The sequence below is a fragment of the Oryctolagus cuniculus genome, chromosome 9 (assembly GCF_964237555.1).
Source record: "Oryctolagus cuniculus chromosome 9, mOryCun1.1, whole genome shotgun sequence".
Lineage (NCBI taxonomy): Eukaryota > Metazoa > Chordata > Mammalia > Lagomorpha > Leporidae > Oryctolagus > Oryctolagus cuniculus.
The window spans coordinates 23212732-23234336 of NC_091440.1; the positions used below are offsets into that span (position 1 = coordinate 23212732).

Genomic DNA, 21605 nt, shown 5'->3' on the forward strand with positions numbered 1-21605 from the left:
TGCATTGCAGTTGGTGCACTGCGCTGATCCAAAGGCAGGAGCCAGGTACTTATCCTGGTCTCCCATGGGGTGCAGGGCCCAAGGCCCTGGGCCATCCTCCACTGCACTCCCGGGCCACAGCAGAGAGCTGGCCTGGAAGAGCAGCAACCGGGACAGAATCCGGCGCCCCAACCGGGACTAGAACCCAGGGTGCCGGCGCCGCAGGCGGAGGATTAGCCTAGTGAGCCACAGCGCCAGCCAAACATCTAGGTTATTTCAATATCCAAAATATTTTGAATTCAGCTACTATAAACATGGGAGTACAGGTAACTCTTTCCAATACTTATTTCATTTCCGTCAGGTATATCCTCAGGAGTGGGATAGCTGGGTCATATGGCAGATTCACTTTTAGTTTTCTGAGGACTCTCCAAACTGTCTTCTACAATGCTTATACTACTTTGTGTTCCAATGTCAGTGGTACTTTTGGTCCGCGTGCTGGTCAACATTTAATTAATTTATTTATTTATTTGGATGACAGCCATTCTAACAAGGGTGAGGTGATACCTCACTGAGCTTCCACTTTAATATTTTTCTTTGTCTTATAGACATTTAAACAGGCAATAGACACATAAAGATTGTAACAGTGTGCTTTATACTCTTCTAATAGTATGTTTTGTATTCTACTAATTCAAAAGTTTCTGAGAAATAAATAATGGAGGAACATCAAAATTTACAGAACACTCATAGATTATTTATGGAAGTTGTGCTTGGGACAAAAAGGGACATGATAGTACGAAATGTAAAGATACGTTTGACCTCCAAAATACCATAGACTGGAAGAACACTGAAAAAAATTACTCAGTTGCTAACTTAGGCAACATTTTATGTTAAAGGAAAACTAAGTCAAAGATTCTAAAATATACAATACAAAACAGCAGGGCCAAATTTCACTCCCAGACATGAAGATTGAGCCCTATTAACACACTACTGACATGTACTCTGATGGATTTCTGAGTTGCTACTGGCCAGTAGCACTTATACTCCCTTTAGAATGGGTGTATCATGGTGATTGCTTTGTATGGATCCCACTGTTGGATGTACAGATCACAATGGCTACCTTAACAGGACAGCCACTAAGATACATGCATGGGAGGAACAGTGTCCAAATATGGCACTCAGTGAGCCTCATCCGTCCCTGAATCTTAAGTAGATGAAAGGATCCTGAAGTAAAAAACTTGAGACTAACGATGTGATAGATGAGGTTTCTGAGGATCTTTTGAGGGAATGAGTGTGGAAAAATGTGGACCACACACACATAAAAAATAATGGAAAGATATTCCTTGGAAGAATTAGTATAATCAAAATTTGTATATTACTTTAAATGATGTACAGATTCAATGTAGTCCCCATCAAAATGATCATTTTACAGATACTTGTAAAATTTGTAAATTTTTTTTAATTTACATTGTTTGCAGTAAACAATAGGGTGCTTACAGAATTAGAAAAAAAAAAACTGCATGGAATATCAAAATACCCAGAATAGTTAAAGGGATACAGAAGGGGCCGACGCTATAGCGCAGTGGGTTAAAACCCTGGCCTGAAGCATCGCATCCCATAAGGATGTCAGTTCTAATCCTGACTGCACCTCTTCTGATCCAGCTCTCTGCTATGGCCTGGGAAAGCAGTAGAAGATGGTCCAAGTCTTTGGGCCCCTGGCTCCCATGTGGGAGACTTCAAAGTTGCTCCTGGTTCCTGACTTTGGATCCACTTAGCTCCGGCCATTGCGGCCACTTAGGGAGTAAACCAGCAGATGGAGGACCTCTCTCTGTGTGTGTGTGTCTCTATCTCTCTCTGTAACTCTGTCTTTTAAATAAATAAATAAAAATAAACCATTTTGTTTGATTTTTTAAAAGGGGGGACATGGAGAAAAACATTAAGCTGGAAGCATACAATACCTGATTTAAAAATATACTTCAAATCTATAGTAATTAAAACAGCAAGGTAGTGGCATAAAAACAGGAAGATAAATCAGTGAAACAGAATAGAGAGACCAGTAATTAACTCACCATCACACATTCAAGTGCTTTTTGGCAAAGATGCCCAAAACATACATTAGATAGAAGAGAGCCTTTTCCATAATTGTTGCTGGCAAAGAGGACAAATATATGTAGAAGAACAGAATTAGATCCCTAGAGCTCACATACTGTAGGTGTTGATTTTTTGGATAGGATCCCAAAACCACAGGCAAATAAACCAAAATCTGACAAACAGGAATCTGTCAAACTCAGAAGATTCTGTACAGCAAATGAAATATTCAAATGGTGAAGACAAACAACAGAATGGGACACAAACTTGCAAGATGCCTATCCAACAATGGATTAATATGCAGATATATCAGCAACTCAAAAAACTCAAAAACAATAAAAAGAAACGGTCTAGTTAATAAATGGTTGAAATATCTAAACAGACAGTTCTCAAATATAAATAACCAATAAATATTTTTATAAAAATTGCTCAATACCATTGGCCATCAGCAAAATGCAAATCAAGGTGAGATTTCACCTACCCCTGTAAAAATGTGGATTACCTAAGTGACAGAGTAACAAATACCAGTGGACAAAAAGGAAGTCTATTACACTATTGGTGTAAATATAAATTAACATAGCCACTGTGTAAAATGTATGGAAATTTTCCTTAAAAAAAGCTCATATGGAACTTTAATGATTCAGCAATCCCACCAATGGGTATATCCTTAAAAGACATGAAATTATATAAAAAAGACACTTTTTCACCATGGTTATAGCAGTACTCCCCATAAATAGCCAAAATATAGAATCAATCCAGGTGTTCATCATCTGATGAATGGATTTATATATGTGTATGTGTGTGTGTGTGTGTGTTTGTGTGTGTTGTATATACACAATGGAATACTATTCATATATAAAAAAGAATTGATATATATAAAAATGTCGTTTGTAGCAAAGTATATGGAACTGGAGGATACCAAGAAGAGTGAAATAAGACAGTGCATAGAAAAGACAAGTACCGCATATTTTCCCTTATATGAATGGTGAAAAATTTTTAAAAAAAATCACTCAGCACAGGATGTTTATTAGAGGTTAGGAGAGATGGAAGCTTAAAAGAAATTTGGATAAAATAGATAGAGGAAGCTGAGTATGTTCCATCAGTTGTGGCAAGTACATTAACATCAGATGCTAACCAGAGAAATGGGGTGATGGATATACGGGAACATATTTCTATCTCCAATTTTGTTTTTCAAGTTTAAAATTATAAATAAAAAGGAAAGAAAAATGTGGCGAGATGTAAATAATTCACAGACAGCAAGTGAACTCTGTTCAAAAATAGTTGGTAAATCAAATGATACTCTATCTATCATGATGGGAGTCTAATTACCTGTCCTTGAATGTGGGTTGGCCTGAGTGACTCATTAACTAATGGCAGGTGACAGGCTGGCATTGTGTGACTTTTGAGGCGATGTTCTAAAAGTTGAAACATTTGAATTTTTCTAGTACAGTTGTTACTTTTCCCTTTTTGTTTTCATCCGACCATATATTATTCATACAATCATTCTAATTTTATATCACTATAATTTCCATTGTTTCTAACAGTTTAAAATACTATAAATCATGCTCTGAAATTTAATGATTAAAAACAAAGTTTCTTTTGACAAAATAATATATATGTTTGCAATTAATTGATACAATATGAATGTGGTAACATTGATATTAAATCTGAATCCTGATCTAAGAATAGAGACCCAAATGTTTGATGCCTGGTTGGCAATTAGTCAAGGATATTTACTGATTAAATCAATGAATGCATCCATGCTTAGCAGAGATATGAAGACATTTGGGGAGAAATTATCTCATATAAGTAAGAAGTAATCTGGGAATGCCTATGCCATGTGGAACTGGGAAGAAGTTAATATTTATTCTCTGTTATTTTTAAAATAATTTTCTTCTCATTATTGTATTTCTTTTTAACTCTATCAATTAAAAAGTTAAAGCACAAGAAAAGAATCAAAATGTAGTACCAAATTACATGTCAATATCTATTTGAATTTAAGTTAATAAAGAGAATTTGAACATATTATGTAGTTTGGGGTCTAATTAAATAAAATGTAAAAAATAAATGTTATTAACAAACAATAGAAATAAGCAATAGTAGAGTGGAAGAATTATGATTCTTTTACATATTCTTTCATACTACTTTCTCAAAAAAAGATAGTATATCATAATTCTGCAGGGCCAGTAAATTTATATGTTTGCCGGAGTATCTGTCATAAATCTTCATATTTATATCTGGAGACACCAAAAACAAATTACTTTAAATGAAATATTCAACATCTCCACAAAAAATACAATATAATCGTTTATGCCACAAGCATCCAATTCTGACAATGATTCTATTAAAATAAAATGCTTTATCCATCTTTTGAATTATATATAAAATGAAATAAAATGAGCAAAACTGTAGAAATGTCCATTTTATGTATTAATGTTCCTCAATAGCAACTGACTTCTAAAGATTTGATTGTTTCCCTTCATGTGGGTAAAGAATACTCCAGAGAAATGAAAGGATTTCTTGCACAAAGTACACAGCGTGAGTCCATTCAACTGACCACAGGATGCTGCTATCTCTCTGCTGGATTGAAACTTCAAGCCCATTAAACAGGATAGAAGCATTCTTACTTCCTAAGTCAAAAGTTCAACAGCCAGTTTTCAGGATGCTTCCTGCCTCTGATTTTCTCCAATACACAAACACAGTTGTCACATTGGGACTCAGTGGTCTATTACTGCCCTGGTCTCTCTCTATAGCCAGTCTAATAAGAACTTACTTGCTCTGTTAATTAATCAAATAGCCAAAACATTTGAGGAGAAAAAAACATCGCTTTGAATTATAAGTCATACCATTTCATTTTGAAGTCAGGCAAGATTCTGAGGGAGTTGTGTATTATATTACCACTTTACAATCTTTGTCTTTCCTGGCTAGTTATGGAAGACACTGATGGGGAGAAGAAAATCCAGTCACATTTTGAGAGGGACATTTTCTACTCTTGCCAGGAAAACTACAGAAGCACCTAGAGAGATGACTAGAAAATATTTCCAGCTATATATTTAACGAGCAATTTTACAAGTTTAATCATATATTAAGGCATTATAATGATCACTTTATTTATCAATCATTAGACGCATTGGTTTGAAAATCATTTTTATATTTAGTCCCGTAGACTCCCAGCCCTCAATTTTGGTATTTATATTTATGAATTCTCGTGTATTTAAATATGTGTGTGTTTTCTACGTAATTCAATGAAAACACTGCTTGTTAATTGCTAGTAATACAGTGCATTTGTTTTAGATTTCTAATAGTTGTATCATTCTGACAGTTTAATCATGCTTCTCGTCTTAAATAGTTTTATAGAGAGACAGTTGGCATAGACACACAGTTTTTAATGAATACTTTTGGGGGCTAGTGCCATGGCTCACTTGGTTAATCCTGCATCTGTGGCGCCGGCATCCCATATGGGCCCTGAGTTCTAGTCCCGGTTGCTCCTCTTCCAGTCCAGCTCTCTGCTGTGGCCAAGGAGGGCAGTGGAGGATGGCCCAAGTGCTTGGGCCCCTGCACCCACATGGGAGACCAGGAGGAGGCACCTGGCTCCTGGCTTCCGGCCGGCTGTGGTGGGCATTTGGGGGGTGAACCAACAGAAGGAAGACCTTTCTTTCTCTCTCTCTCTCTCTCTCTCTCACTGTCTATAACTCTACCTGTCAAATTAAAAAAAAAAAAACACCTTTATCTCTGAATCTATCTATATAATTGTTATGTAAATTAAAATGTCATAAAAATTACTCAAAAGAAAAGATACCTAATTATTTGTGTTTTTCCTATTATAGCCTTTTTAATTTTTCTCATTCTTTTATCTTTTAAAAACTTTTTAAAAATTTTTGTGTGTCTTTTCTTTTCACCAGAAACTTTTTATTTAAGGAAAACACACTTTAGGTTTTTCATAAATACAACTCTAAGAATACAGTCATTCTTCCCACCATACCTGCCCTCCCACCCACATCCCCACCCCTCTCCCTCCTCCCTCTCCTATTCCCATTCTTATTTTATACCAAGATCTATTTTCAATTAACTTAATACACATATGATTAACTCTATACTAAGTAAAGAGTTCAACTTATTTTGATAAAATACATATAAAACTACACATCTTCTTGATTTCTACTTATATTTTCAAATCAGATGGTATGGCATTCTGCAAAGGTAATTGTCTTGTTTTCTAGTTCTCTGAACAGTAAAAATATTCACTTATAAAAGCAAATTAACATGATGAAGTGATTATATGCAAAAATCTGAAAGCAAAGTATTTGACTCTTGTATCAAAAATAATTTTTTCGATTTTACATCTGAACTAAAGACTTTTTTCTCTTTTTTAAAGATTTATTTATTTATTTGAATGGCAGAGTTAGGGAGAGAGAGGTAGAGGCAGAGAGAGGGAGAGGGAAGTCTTCCATCCCCTGGAACAGTCCCAAAAGGACATAATAGCCAGCGCTGGGCAGGCCAAAGCCGAGAACAAGGAACTTCATCCAGATCTGCCACGTGACTGGCAGGGTCCCTAGCACTTGGACCAGCTTCCTCTGTTTTCCCAGGCGCATTAGCAGTGAGCTAGATCTAAAGTAGAGCAGCCAGTGCTCAAACCCACACCCTATGGGATGCCGGTGCTAAGGGTGGTGGCTTAAACTGCTCTGCCACAGTGCCAGCTAAAGACTTTTTGCAAGTTACATATATAAAAGAATCAAAAATAATTAAAAAATATTAGACAGAAATAAGATTCCCTACATTTCTCCTCCAGTATTTTTTTGCTTGTTTGTTTAATTTTTTTAAGGTGAACAAATTTCATGTATTTCACACATACCAATTCAGGAGCATAGTGATACTACTACCATCCTTCCAGCTCACCTTCTCACTCTCTCTCCTCCTTTCTTTCTTATTCTTTTAATTTTAACAATGATCTGTTTTCAATGTATTTTAATAATTCAACAAATAGAAGAGAAAAACACTGTTCCTCAATAGACAAGAGCTGTAAACAGTAATCAAATCTCAAAAATGTCAGTTTCACTCATATACCTTACTTCTTTTTGTACTTTATTAATAACACAGATCAGGGAGCACATAGTGTTTGTTTTGTTGGGACTGGCTTATTTTCACTAAGTATAATGGTTTCCAGTTACATCCATTTTGTTGTGAAAGACAGGATTTCATTCTTTTTTTAAAAAAAAAAAAAAAAAGATTTATTTATTTATTTGAAAGTCAGAGTTACACAGAGAGAGGATAGGCAGAGAGCAAGAGAGAGGTCTTCTATCCGCTGGTTCACTCCCTAGATGGCCGCAATGGCCAGAGCTTGGCCCATCCAGTCAGGAGCCAGGAGTTTTCATGGGGTCTCCCATGCAGGTGCAGGGACCCAAGGACTTGGGCCTTCTTCAACTGCTTTCCCAGGCCATAGCAGAGAGCTGGATCGGAAGTGGAGCAGCCAGGTCTTGAACCGGCACCCATATGGGATGCCCCGTACTTCATGCCAAGGCGTTAAACCATTGCGCCACAGCGCTGGCCCCATGAATTTCATTCTTTATTTTTCCCAGAAACCTGTTATTTAAGGTGTACAAACTTCATGCATTTCATAAATAGAGCTTTATTTCACTCTTTTTTTTAATGACTAGCTAGTCTTCTCCAGTATCATGAACCATATTTCCCAGATACAAAGAAACTCAATGCCTCTTTATTCGCCAATGCATAACCTTGCAGAACTATTCATTGATTTATCAGTTTTAAGAACTTTTCTTGCCCCTAACTATATTTCTAATGAAAGGTGAATTTTTTTCTGTGAAACCACTAATCTTACATACTTATCATGTTCCACATTATAATTTTTTATAAAGTGAACAGTGAGATCTTACTATATTTAGATTAAGTCAAAGTTGAGAAAAATTAACTGAAAACCTCATGAATAGGCTTTTGTTGTTGCTAGAGTTAGTTACTATTATAATTTAAATATTTTATTGTTCTTATATGTAATTATTACCCACCCTATCCTCCCAAAAAACCCAGGATTTAATCATGTGATAATAAATGTTTCCATATCACATGTGTCAATCCATTATTCATTCTGGAGCCTGCCAGGTTCCCTGTCCTACAGATTATTTCTTCCTTTTTACACAATAGGTATTCAAAAACTTGTCCACTCTTGGGAGGTGTGTTTACTGATTGATATATAGTTACATTACAACAATGGAGAAATAGACAATATTTTAAATAAATAAGTTTATTTATTAATTCATTTATATAAAGAGACCAGATACCATGTCTTTTATATAAACGATTTTAAAAACATAGCGATACTTCCCATCCTCCAGCTCTCACTCCCACCCTTCCCCCTCCTTCTTTTCTTGTCTTTTGCTTAATTTTTGTGATGACATACTTTCAATTTGTTTTATAATCACAAGGTTAATCTTTCACTAAAGAAAGAATTCAGCAAGTAGAAAATAGAAAGGCCACTGTTCCTTTAGGTGTATAGATAAGGGATATATATGACAATATATAATAATCAAATATCAAGATGTGATTTTCACTCATATACATGTTTTGTTCTCTGTATTAGCTACCACAATATGGAGAGAAAACATAATATTTGTCTTTATAGGACTGACTCATTTCATTAAGCATAATGGCCTCTATCTGCATTCATTTTGTTGCAAAAGATAGAATTTGATTCTTTTATAACTGAGTAGTACTCCATCATTACAGATATAATTATATATATATATATATAGTCATCAGTTGATGGATATATATGTTGATTCCATATCTTAGCTATTGTGAATTGAGCTGTTTAAGGAGGTATAGATAACCCTCTCATATGCTGAGTTCTTGTCAGAGAGTCTGTATTGCACAGAACAATGGTAGGCAAGTGCACAGAGGATGCCTTTGGGAGAGGCTGGTGGTCAGCTCTAGGATTAATAACCCCCAGAAGTGGCTCCCAGGAGGCTGCCTGGATCTGGTTGGTGAATGTTTCATGGGAAATGCAGGTAGAAATAGGCATAGCTCCAGTGGCAGCAGCACAGCCCTCTGGCAAGTGTTCCTGGAGGTATCACCGCCATCATCAGTGTTTACAGTGGCAACAATGGCAGGAGCTCCACCTGGGTCCTAATCAGATTTATGATGAGGTGCCATCACTTTCCTTTTGTAGATCTACCACTTCCTTTGGAAGTCAAGGTTAGTGCCACCTAGGTGGACTACTGCTGCAAGGAATTTGAGGACACCCTCCTCCTTCATTTGCAGAACACTGAGACATTGTGATAGCTTCCCTTTAAGTTACTCTGTGAATCAAGAACACAGCCACATGGAACCCTCCCTGAGTAGTGCTGAAAAGAGATGTCCTCTATCCTTATAGATGACTTATCCTTCTTTGGAGTATATTTCATTGTCTCATAAAAGTAAATTTTGGAGAAGTCAAATGATATATTTTAAGGAGGAATGTCAAATAGTCATCTCTTGGGAAAATTTTATTTGCTCATTGTTAATATGATAGAAAACAAAGAAACTTATTGTTAACCTAGGCTATTGGGGTAGCAGTATAATAGAGTAATTATTTGTTCATGTAACTGATTTACACTGGAATTAAATAACTGGTTATAGTAATATAGTCTACTTGTCCAAACCTCTAAATAAATTTAATAGATCTGATAATGTGAAAAATATTTAAACTTTCTCAAATTAAGATTATTTCTCTGTGTTGAAAAATTATTATTGTTTGGAGAGTGAGTAAGCACTTCACAGTTCCCTAACCTGTGAAAGAAATGTTTGTCTGCATGTATATATAAGTGTGTGTGTACTCTCTATATAATATTTTCTGTACAGGCGTAACCCCCTTCCAAGTCTGCTTCAGCATCGCCTCTGTTTCACAGCTCTTGCCGGTCAAGTAAGTGGAGCATGCTGCTTGCACTGGTCTATTCACTCACAGGGAGGGATGGTTTCCAGTTGATGTGTTTGATTGCTTTTCTGTATACGATTTAAACCCTGGAATTTTGTAGCTTTTAAACGGCAACCTAAGGTAGATTATGTCTTCCCCTGTAAGCTTGAAAATTCCAGTCTTTCTGAGAGGATAAGAGATAAGAGATAGGGGTGAGGACCAGGGGAAAACATCAAAGAAATGTAAAGAGAGCCAGGGCAAAGAAAGCAGAGTGAAAAACAGATCACAGGGAAAGTGTTCTTGTTATGCATCAGCCGTTTCTTGAGTGGGTAAGTATGTTTTCAACTTCAAATCCTGTGTTGAATCAAATTCGCTTCCCAGAGCTCTCTTTCCTGCTGATGATAGTCTTGTTCCACACTCCTGTTCCTGCTGAGTGAGTTTTGCATTTTTATAAGGTCTGATTATAAAATGAGTGACCTTAAATCTAGTGCTACCAAGGGATGCCTGCTAATGGGTTTAGTCTGAATTATAGTAGTAGTAAGATAAATAGGTCCACTCAGCTATGTATTTAGACCTTTCTTCAATTTATTTTACATCTTATTGATAAAATTGAACTAAATTTAGACATTCTCAGTAAATTTTCTGACATTCAAAATTCTTTAGTCTTAAATTTCACATCTAGATTTTCAGGAATATACTATTTTTCTGATCAAATGAAAATATGTTTAAAGCACAGGGCACTTCACATTGCTTTTTTTTTTTTTCAATAAAGAACTGACATAAAATAACTTAATGGTTTTCATTATTTATGTGCTCTCTTAAACCTGTCCCTTGTTGCTATCAAAAGTGTCACATACCAGTTGACAAAATGCTAATTGGAAAATAATTCAAAGATGGAAGAAAATTACTTAAATGTAAGTAAGGAAGGAACCTTGGAGGAGCTGGGGTTTAAGTTTAAGTAATGAAAACAAATTGAGTGGTTGCCATACATGCCAATTTCTAAGAAATGGCCAGTGGTAATAAAATTATCATTTCTGTTTTGTTTTTTTTTGTGTGTTTTTTTTTTTCAGTAATATAATGTCTTTCAGAGATAACTACAGTTGGAAGGTAGAGAAGCTCCAGTAAAGTGCTGCTAAATTAATGCCAGACAAATGCTATAAAAAATAGAATATTCTGTACCCCTTATCATATCTGATACTGTACATGGCGAATGGAATGCTCTGAATAACATTTTAAATTATGATCTTAAGAGGAAAAATCATTTTTAACAAGTATTGGTATTTCATGCTCTCAGTACAATATAGTATATATCACTCATGATATTAAGAAACTTCCATGACTTACTACAAAGCCTAATTCCAGAAAATTGCACTACTTCAATTTCTCTATGTGCTGAGCATGGTATAATTTTTTTTTTTACCCTTGTGAGTTTCCCTAAACAATTCTGAAGACTTAATAGTGCCTTCCCATGTAAACAAAGTAAAAAAATAAAAAGGCTGTTATCAATGCAGTATCCTTTTGACAAAAATATTTACCGTAAATTTTTTTCAAACTTATTGTTCTCTATGATTTTCAGGTCTCTTCTTGACTGGTATGTGCTTTGCCTTCTACACTACATCCTATAAATGTTGTAGAAACAACTTCAAATTCTACATATGTTCAGATATTCTTTAGAGTTATATTGACTGTCTTCATCAGTTTGAAGAAAACTGATGCCTTTGCAGTATTCCATTTTTAAATCATTAATACAGAAAATCTACTTTTAACATTTATATTCACTTATTGTATATCAACTAAACCTAAATAAAGCTATTACTTTTAAAATTCAAAAAATATATTATTTCTGTTAATAGATTTATATAGGATTGCTTCATAGATACTGTTTACTACATAGATGCTGCATAGAGACTTCACATTTTTCTGTTCGACATAATATATGGTATCTTTAGTTCTAATGTATTTCTTGCTTTAAAGCCTTTTCTTTCACTGTGATGGCCACATCAACTTTAGTTAGTTGTCGGGTATAACTTTAATCGTTTACCAATGACATTTTCAGCATTATTACATTTAAGCTCTATTTCTCGGTGTAGGCATTATGGTGCCGTGGATTAAGCTGTGGTTTGCAATGCCTGTATTCCCTGAGTTGGCTGAAGTCCTGATCCAGGTATCAATCCACAAGCCAGGAACTCTGTTAAGGTATCTCCTACGGGTGGCAGAGACTCCAGTACTTGATAAGTTACCACTGTCTCCCACAGTATACATTAGCAGGAAGCTCTCGACTTTCATTTCTTTCTTTTTTTTTAATGATTTATTTATTTGAAAGTCAGAGTTATACAGAAGGAGAATGAGAGGCAGAGAGAGAGAGGGAGAGGGAGAGGGAGAGGGAGAGGGAGAGGGAGAGGGAGAGAGCGAGAGAGATCTTCCATCTTCTGTTTCACTCCCCAGATCCAAAATGGCCAGAGTTGCGCCAGTCCGAAGCCAGGAGAGAGGAGCTTCTTCTGGGTCTCCCATGTGGGTGCAGGGGCCCAAGGACTTGGGGCATCTTCTACTGCTTTCCCAGGCTATAGCAGAGAGCTGGATTGGAACTAGAGCAGCCAGGACTGGGACCGGTGCTTATATGAGATGCTGGCATGGCAGGCGATGGCTTCACCTGCTATGCTACAGTGCCTGCCCCTCACCTTTCATTTAAATAGTATAATTGCAAACATATTAGACTTAATAGTAACATTTATTCTTTTATTAGTCTATTTTCTTTTACTATATCAAAATACATGAGACTGAGTTATGTATCAAAAATAAGTTAATTTAGCTCACAGTTTTGGAGGTTCCAAAGCATGGTGCTGGCATCTGCTCAGCTCTGGTGACAATCTCCTGGTGTCAACACATTGTGTGAGAACACATTGATGAGGAGATCCCATAGAGCTTCAGGAATCAGGCTTGTTCATTTATAAAAACCCAGTTTCCTGGGGCCAGCACGTGGCTCACTTGATTAATCCTCTGCCTGCTGCGCCAGCATCCAATAAGGGCACCGGGTTCTAGTCCTGGTTGCTCCTCTTCCGGTCTAGCTCTCTGCTGTAGCCCAGGAGGGCAGTAGAGGATAGCTCAGGTGCTTGGGCCCTGCACCCGCATGGGAAACCAGGAAGAAGCACCTGGCTCCTGGCTTCCAATTGGTGCTAAGCCGACCGTGGCGGCCATTTGGGGAGTGAACCAACAGAAAAGGAAGACCTTTCTCTCCGTGTCTATCTCTCTTTCTCACTGTCTAACTCTGCCTGTCAAAAAAAAAAAAAAAGAAAAAAAAAGAAATAAAGAAAGAAAAACAGTCTCCTGAACCTGTTCTATGAGAATAGCATTAATCTCTTTCAATAATGGAACTCCCACTGACCTAGCCTCTTCCCACTGAATGGGTAGCAGGAACACAAATACGTTAGCATCAGCTGCTAATTGACTTCCAGGAGTGTTAGCAGAGTCCTGGATTGGAAGTGGGGCTGTGGATCCTTTGATGTGGGGTGTGGGCATCCCAAGCAGTGGCTTTACTTGCTACACCAACAATACCCACTCATGAAGTTTAACATTTTTAAATGACCTTTTTAAAACTTACTGTATTATTAACTTAAAGATATTATTATTATTATTATTATTGTTTTAGGTTGAGTATCTCGTGTAATAATATTTTGGAAGTTTCATGCCATGCTTTCCAATCTCAAATGAGGTTTTATATTTATTTATGGCTTCTGGATTGTCCTTCACTGTGAAGAGTTAAGAGTTAACAGAAAAAGGAGACTGTACATTGAATCTGATCTGTCTCTAAAAAGTTTCACCCACACCTATCTAGACAGTGACAGTGTTTCTTTGTTGTCTCTGAGATAGAGGTTGAGCTTTTGTTTGTTTTAGTGATTCTGTGTGTGTGTGTGTGTGAGTGTGAGTTATGTGAAGAAAGTTTATTAAGTGAAAGAGAAAGCCCCTGGCAGCACCAGAAGAGGTTCTGAATGAAGTAACCAAAAAAGAGGTCATGTCTAATGATTTTTGCATGTTCTCAAATGTGAAATATTCTCTGATTGGTGGCTATCCATGCAAGGGGCAGCAGCCAAAATCACATTGTTTACATTGATGTACTTCTGAGACGAGACAATGCTTCCAGAGTGAGGACAGGAATCCCTGGATTTCTCAGGGGTCTGTGTTTCTACTACCATGGGAAAATAGTATGTTGTAATAGAGCTCTGTCCGTATGCCACGAGTTCATAGAATCTGAACTTGAGTTAGGCTTAATAGTTTGTTCTTTGACAGGCTGTTTCCTGATCCATGGCAGCTGTCTAGACTCCACCACCTGTGAAATTAAAACTTAACTGAGAGGATTCTTACATCAGGAGGTTAATTTGTAATCCTCTAAAATGAACTGCTGTCACTTTAATACCAAGAAAACATTTTGAAACCAATCTTTTAGGAGATTAATTATAAGATCAAGATGCAATATCTTGGGAACAGGAACTATTATGTATGTAAACATTTTTGCCTCTTTGAATGTAATGTTTAAGTCCCTTCTGTTTTCAGCACATATTTACCCTTGTCACTTCTATATATTCTGCATTTCTGAATATACACCTTCTCCTTAACATACTGTTCAATATTTAAAACTCTGATTTTTCTTGCTATACATAAAATTTTCTTAATAGCAGAATCATGATTTGAATATTTGTTTATTCTAAGTAGTGCTCAATGTTTCCTTTTAACACAACACCAGATTAAAAGAATAAAAAAAAAGAACCATCTAAGCAGTATTTATATTTGTGAACTGTCACCCTCCTTTTATCTCTGTATTTTTTAACCCTAGCAAGATCTCGAGTTTGCTTAGCTCCAAAGAGCTAGTGCTGGTGCTATGTAAGTTCCTTTATACGGAACCCAATGAGAAACAATTTCTTTTCTGTCCTGTGCACATCTGAGGAACCTCGACTTCACTCAGTTTTTGAAATACTACAAACACTGTACGTATTCCTTTCTGACATCACCTTTCCTGCTTCATGCCGGCATGGCTGTTTCATCTGAATTGATACCCTAGTCACTCAGCCCTGGATGAGAAACATGATGAAGTGGAAGTTTACCAGAAGAACAATTTCAACTCTTCAGTAGTACAAAAGCCTACATGTTACTGCTCTCTCTGGTTTAAGGTGAACCTTGATATCTTCCCCAAAATGTTTCTTTATCTTTAGTACAACTGGCAGGTCCTTATGCCACTTTGCCCATCAATGCTATAATTACATTAGAGAGCTGTGGTGGGGAATGTGACCAATTATGATCATTTTGCAGAAAATTGTCTCATGTACGTAAATACTTTCTTTTAATCCAAAGATGAAAAAATCCTACATGTATGACTGATATAAACCAATTTAAATGCAGATTTGGAATTTTTTGATTAGATGTTTGTAGTTATATCGCCACATGTCATCAGGAAAAATGGAGGCAAATGGATAATTCTTACCAGGTAACAATGCAATTTAAAATGTACAGATCAAAATCTAGACTCCATTTATTTATAGTTTCAAAATATGGAACATAAAGAACTGAGATTTTCAACACAAGGAGCTGATTTTCTATGACAAATAATAAATTTTATGTTCTGAAAACAATGTAATGTTATAAAGATAGCATTTATGTTAAGAAGTCAGTATTGGATAGATATCATGGAAATAAATAAACTTTACCTTTTTATTTTTAATTTCTCTATTTTTATTTTAATTGAGGCTAGAACATAGTTCACATTCACACACAAAGATATTATCTATGTAGAAATAAATAAACAGTGGTTTTAAAATATACTCAGGGGGTCAGTGAGACCTGAACAAAGCTCCTGGTTCCTGGCTTCAGATCGGCTCAGCTCTGGCCATTGCAGCCATCTGGGGAATGAGCCAGTGGATGGAAGACCTTTCTCTCTCTCTCTCTCTCTCTCTCTCTCTCTCTCTCTCTCCCTCTGTAACTTTGTCTTTCAAATAAATAAAATAAATCTTCAATAAAAACATACTCAGTAAGCCTATTTTATGTAAATTTAAGATGTATATCATCTCCTTAGTTCTTATTGTCCATATTTAATTGTAATATTAAGAACATGCAGCTTCTAGGTAGGCATATCACAGTGCTAAAACTCACGTAATATTAGTAATCAAGGCTTTGTAATCAGCTTCCAACAATCCACTGACTTCAAATGATTTTTGGCTGACTGCTGCAAACTGTACCTTATTACCTGCTTGCATAGGTTGAAAACTACTTAGCAAATGTAGGCTTTCACTTGCTGAAAATATTGGTTTAATTTACCCTATAAGGTGTAACCTATTTGGTGGAAGGTGCATCTTTTAATTTTTTTGTATGAAATAACTTGTGAAATCCTATTTACTGGCACTGTGTACATAAATTGTTCCAATGATGCATGCACAATATCATGAGTAGTTGCTTGACTGACTGACCTGAACCTAATACAGCCACCCAAGGGCCACCATCTCTGCTTGACTTCAAGGAAAACACTCCATATTAATAGTATAAGATTCTATGAATCCAGTTTGTATGCTTCATAAGCCCAACTGGTAAGATAAAATCTGAAATAGATAATTTTACCTAAATTAACAATATTCTTGGAATTTTCTGTATGATATTTTCCCTTTAATTCCACTATGCCTTATAAGTTGAAGAGTGTTTTGATTTACTTTTACAGAGGAAGGGAAAGAACTCGCTTACTCTGAGTAAAGCAGTATTTATAATCAAAATCCAAAGTTCATGCCACCAGCCATACCTGTAACAACCTTTGATTTTTCTAGTTACCTATTTCAGTATTTTTGATATCTTGTATGCTTCTAAAATGCATTGAAGAAAAAACATAAATTTGTAGCAGAGACAAATACATCTGTGAGGAGAAAGATAAATTGAAAAAAGATTTCCTAAAACAAAAAGGAGACAAAACTTAAGGTCTTGGAAATCCTATTATTGTAAGAGAAGAAAAAAAGATGCTAAATTGAATTAACAGTTTCAGAGCAAAGATCAAATCCAGAATACTGAATTGAAAATGTGGCTTAGGAATAAAGATGAGTGTAAAAATAAAATGTTATCAAGTCCTTCAGAATCACCAAAAGTGGAATCTTTTGTCTCAGGATCCTTATGAGAATAAGTAATGAGGGGCCGGCACCGTGGTGTAGCGGGTAAAGCTGCTGCTTGCAGTGCTGCCATCTCATATAGGTGCCGGTTCGCCTCCAGGTTCTCTACTTCTGATCCAGCTCTCTGCTATGGCCTGGGAAAGCAGTGGAAGATGGTCCAAGTCCTTGGGCCCCTGCACCCACATGGGAGACCCGGAAGAAACTCCAGGTTCCTGGCTTCAGATCAGTACAGCTCCAGCCCCTGTGGCCAATTGGGGAGTGAACTAGCAAATGGAAAACACCTCTCTCTCTTTCTCTCTCTCTCTCTCTCTTTTTCTCTCTCTCTCTTTCTCCTTCTCTGCCTCTCATTCTGTGTGTGTAACTCTGACTTTCAAATAAATAAATAAATCTTAAAAAAAAGAGTTAAGTAATGAGAAAAGTTTATCTTAAATAGAATTGCAGGAATAGGCATTTGGGCAGTCATTAAGTCACCACCTAGGATACATCATGTATCCTAGTTACACAATTTTAAAAATAAATTTCACAAGAACAGTGAGTGGAAATGTGATTTTCAGAGACTAGAATAAGGGACAGATGGGGTAAGGGGAAATGCTATTCAAGGGTTAAAAAGTTCCAGCTATATTGAAGGATTGAGTCTGGGTGATCTATCACACTGCAAAGTGCCCAAATGGAATAACATTGTTTATTTAAAAAATCCTAAGGGGCCGGTGCCATGGCTCACTTGGTTAATCCTCCGCCTGCAGCACCAGCATCCCATGTGGGCACCAGGTTCTAGTCCTGGTTGCTCCTCTTCCAGTCCAGCTCTCTGCTGTGGCCCCGGAGGGCAGTGGAGGATGGCCCAAGTGCTTGGGACCCTGCACCCGCATGGGAGACCAGGAAGAAGCACCTGGCTCCTGGCTTCAGATCAGCACAGCGCCAGCCGTAACGGCCATTTGCAGGGTGAACCAACAGAAGGAAGACCTTTCTCTCTGTCTCTCTCACTGTCTAACTATCTGTCAAATAAATAAATAAATAAATAAATAAATAAATAAATTCCTAAGAGAATAGCAAATTGTTGTAAGTTAATTAATTAAATAAATTGAGAGGCATAAAGAGAGAAACAGACAAAGGAGAGCTCCCATCACGTTTCACTCCCTAAATGCTTACAAAACCCAATCCAGGTCTCGGTTTTGGAAGTTAAGGACCCAGTTATTTGAGATAATGATGCTGCATCTCAGGGTGCATGTTAACAGGGTGGAGTCAGGAGTTGGGTATGAGCACTGAGTGCATGGACTCTGCTGTGGAATGTGGTTATCTTAAGTGGCATCTTGGGTTGTGCATTGTGTGGCAGAGGTAAAGTCATCTCTTGGGATACCTGCATCCCATATTAGGGTCCCTGAGATAGAGTTCTACCTCAACCTTCTGATCCATCTTCCTACCAATGATTCCAGTGCTACTGTCCTTGCCACCTATGGGGTAGACACAGATGAGTCCCTGACCCTTGGCTTCAGCCCTGCTCATCCCCAGTTTTGCAAGCTTTTGAGAAATTAACCATAGAACAGAATATATATGTTGCTTCATCTCTCCCTCTTTCTTTTTCATTCTGCCTTTTAAATAAAGCAGTTTTTTAAATGCTGTCTTAACTGGTAGGCTAAATTCCCACTAAAAATAGCAAGTTTAAGGGTAGCATTTGTCACAGATGCTGCTTATGAAACACACATCCTAAACCAGAGTGCTTGGACTTGAGTCCCAAGTCCAGTTCAGATTCCAGCTTCCTGTTTTTGTGCACCTTGGCAGATCCAGATGCTGGCTCAAGTAGGTGGGTCTCTGCCTACCATATGGGGACCCAGGTTGAATTCTAGATTCATGGCTTTGGCTTGCCCTAACCTTAGTTGTTGCATGCATTTTGGGATTGAATCAGCAGGTATAAAAATCTGTCTTTCAAACAATAAAATATTTTTTAAAAAAGAATAACAATTTTTCATATTTTCTCTTCATGAAAGTGTTGGGGAAGTGATGGATATGTTAACCTGGTTGAACTATTCTACAGTGTATGCATGAACCAAAATATCACAGTGTAGTCCATAAATATATGGGTTGTTATTTTAAAGAGAAAATTAATGGATTAAAGTAAGAAAAATTATTCCTTCTATTTATTATCCATAGAAGTGACAGTATTTTGGATATATTGGATTAAATAAACATTCTAAAATTAGTTATGCCACTTTATTATTGTCCTTATAAATGTAACCACTATATTTAAGGTTATAAATGTAAGTTGTATAATATTTCCCTTGGAATACATTGCTATAGAATTTAAAAGTGATGACTTGGCTGGAGAATCTTTAATTTTGTTCCTTATGTAATCAGCAAAAAGGATTAAGGCTGTGTGTGGCAAAAGAGTTTGACATAATGGTTCCTGATAATAATCGCCCAGCCATATACAAAACATACAAATTTCTAGTCCCCAAAATAAACCTATAGAATCAGCTTATATAAACTCTTCTTTATAATCAAGTGGTTATATTGAAGAGCAAGTTTTCAAAATTACTAGGAGTTTTCAAATCCAATACTCTGGAAACCAAGTCTCTATTGGGTGCTACAGTGCCAAATTAAAACATATATTGCAAGGATATTAATCTGCTATACCTGTCATAAAAATGCCACAAACTGAGTAGGTAAATAACAAAAATTTTTAAATGTATTTACTTTTATTTTATATTTGAAAGGAAGAGTGACACACACAGGCACACAGAGAGAGAGATAATCTTCCATCAGATGGTTGACTGCCCAAATGATGGTAAAAACCAGGACTGAGCCAATATCTGCCAAGAGAGGGTGACTCCATTTAAGCCTCCCAATAGGTTGACAAGGACCCAAATAATTCAGTCATTAGCTGTTGTCACTCAAAACATATTTAGTGGGAAACTGGATAAAAAGGAGAAGGGACTTGATTCCAGACACTTTAATGTGGATGAGTGTTTGTTTCCACAGACATTATACATGAATATAAAAGAACACAGTTGTAAGGTGACTTATTATCAGAACATGAGGAAACACAGCAAAATGAATATTTGGTGAGTATAAATACGAGATAGAAATAGTCACTGTTCAGTGGCTTCAGGTACATTCAGAGGTCTATCATTTGGATCAAAACAAATATTCAGAACTGAAATAATCACGGTGTTACAGAAGTCTGCAGTTCTTTTTGAAAAAATATTTATTTATTTATTTGAAAGTGAGAATTACAGAGAGACAGAGAGCTCTTCCATCCAGTGGTTCACTCCCCAGATGGCCACAACCACCGTGAGCCAGAAACTTCTTCCAGGTCTCCCACGTGGGTAGCAGCAGCCCAAGTGCTTGGACCATCTTCCACTGCTTCTCCCAGGCCACTAGCAGGGAGCTGTATGGGATGTGGAACAGCCAATACAAGACCAGCGCCCATATAGGATGCTGGCATTGCAGGAGACGATTACTTGCTACACTACAGTGACAGTCCCAAACCTGCAGTTCAAATCACTCCGGTTTGTGTCCCGTGATCATGAAGAATTAGGACAGACAAGGAAAAATGTGTGAATCAGAAAAAAAAAAAGGTTTATAAAGTTGAGAAAAGAGCAGAGAAAGAAAATGTGAAAAAAAAAGAGCTCCTGGCAGTGCTGAAAGATGTCCCTAAAGGAGGTAACCTTTGCTTTACAGGATTAAAAGGGGGAAGTTCTTGTGATTGGCCTGGGAGAGGCAACAAGAAAAGATGGTTTTCATTGATTATTTGGGTGGAAGTTCAGTCTCCAATTGAGACTCAATAAAAATAATAGAAAACTTATGAACCTTCCCTCCAAGATGCATGAAATTCATATTACAACAGCACAGGAAACCCTTGATTAAAAGAGCTAGCACATTAAATCAACATCCTTCAAAGAAGCTGGTTGCTTGACTCTTCTCAAGTCCCCTGAGATTCATCTCCAAATAGTGTGAGGGGACACCCTCGTCCCTGCCTACCTAGTTGAGAGTCTGTCACTGTATCACACCCTCTGTGATTAGGTAACGTTAACTGCCGTAAAGAGAAAGGCATGATGAGCAGTCACTCCGGCTACTTCGAGCTGGATAGGGGCAATGTTGGAGGCAGCAATTCTAGTTCCTCTTCCTCAGAGCTCTTTCCTGGAGTCCCTGATAATAGATCTGCAGCCATGGCTTCCTCTGCAGAACCGTCTGGAGTCTGCGAGCCTCTGGAAGATAAGCTCTACAAGAAGGTTGAGTATAGAGGGCCCATTCATCAGCGGCCACACAAAAATGCAAAGAGGGGCTAGAAAGGGGTAAATGCATGTCTGTATGTTAGAAAGTCCTAGAAAAGACAAGAGGAACTGCAAGTAACGAGGTCTTGAGCCTGCCTGTTATTTTATCTTTTAGATTGATATTGTCTCGAACGGTACATTTTCTTCCACCTGATGGGAGGTATTAATCTAAAAGCAATGTGTTTTATTTAATAACAAAAATGTTCTGCCTCTTTGAGTCATGAGGATGTCTAGGGC

At 37.0% G+C, this 21605-nt stretch overlaps 1 pseudogene; it reads right to left on the reverse strand.

Annotated features, from left to right (window-relative positions):
- LOC103349131 (pre-mRNA 3'-end-processing factor FIP1 pseudogene) overlaps positions 1–21148 on the reverse strand; it is an 85378-nt pseudogene extending 64230 nt beyond the window's left edge.
- Positions 21149–21605: the final 457 nt, after the last annotated feature.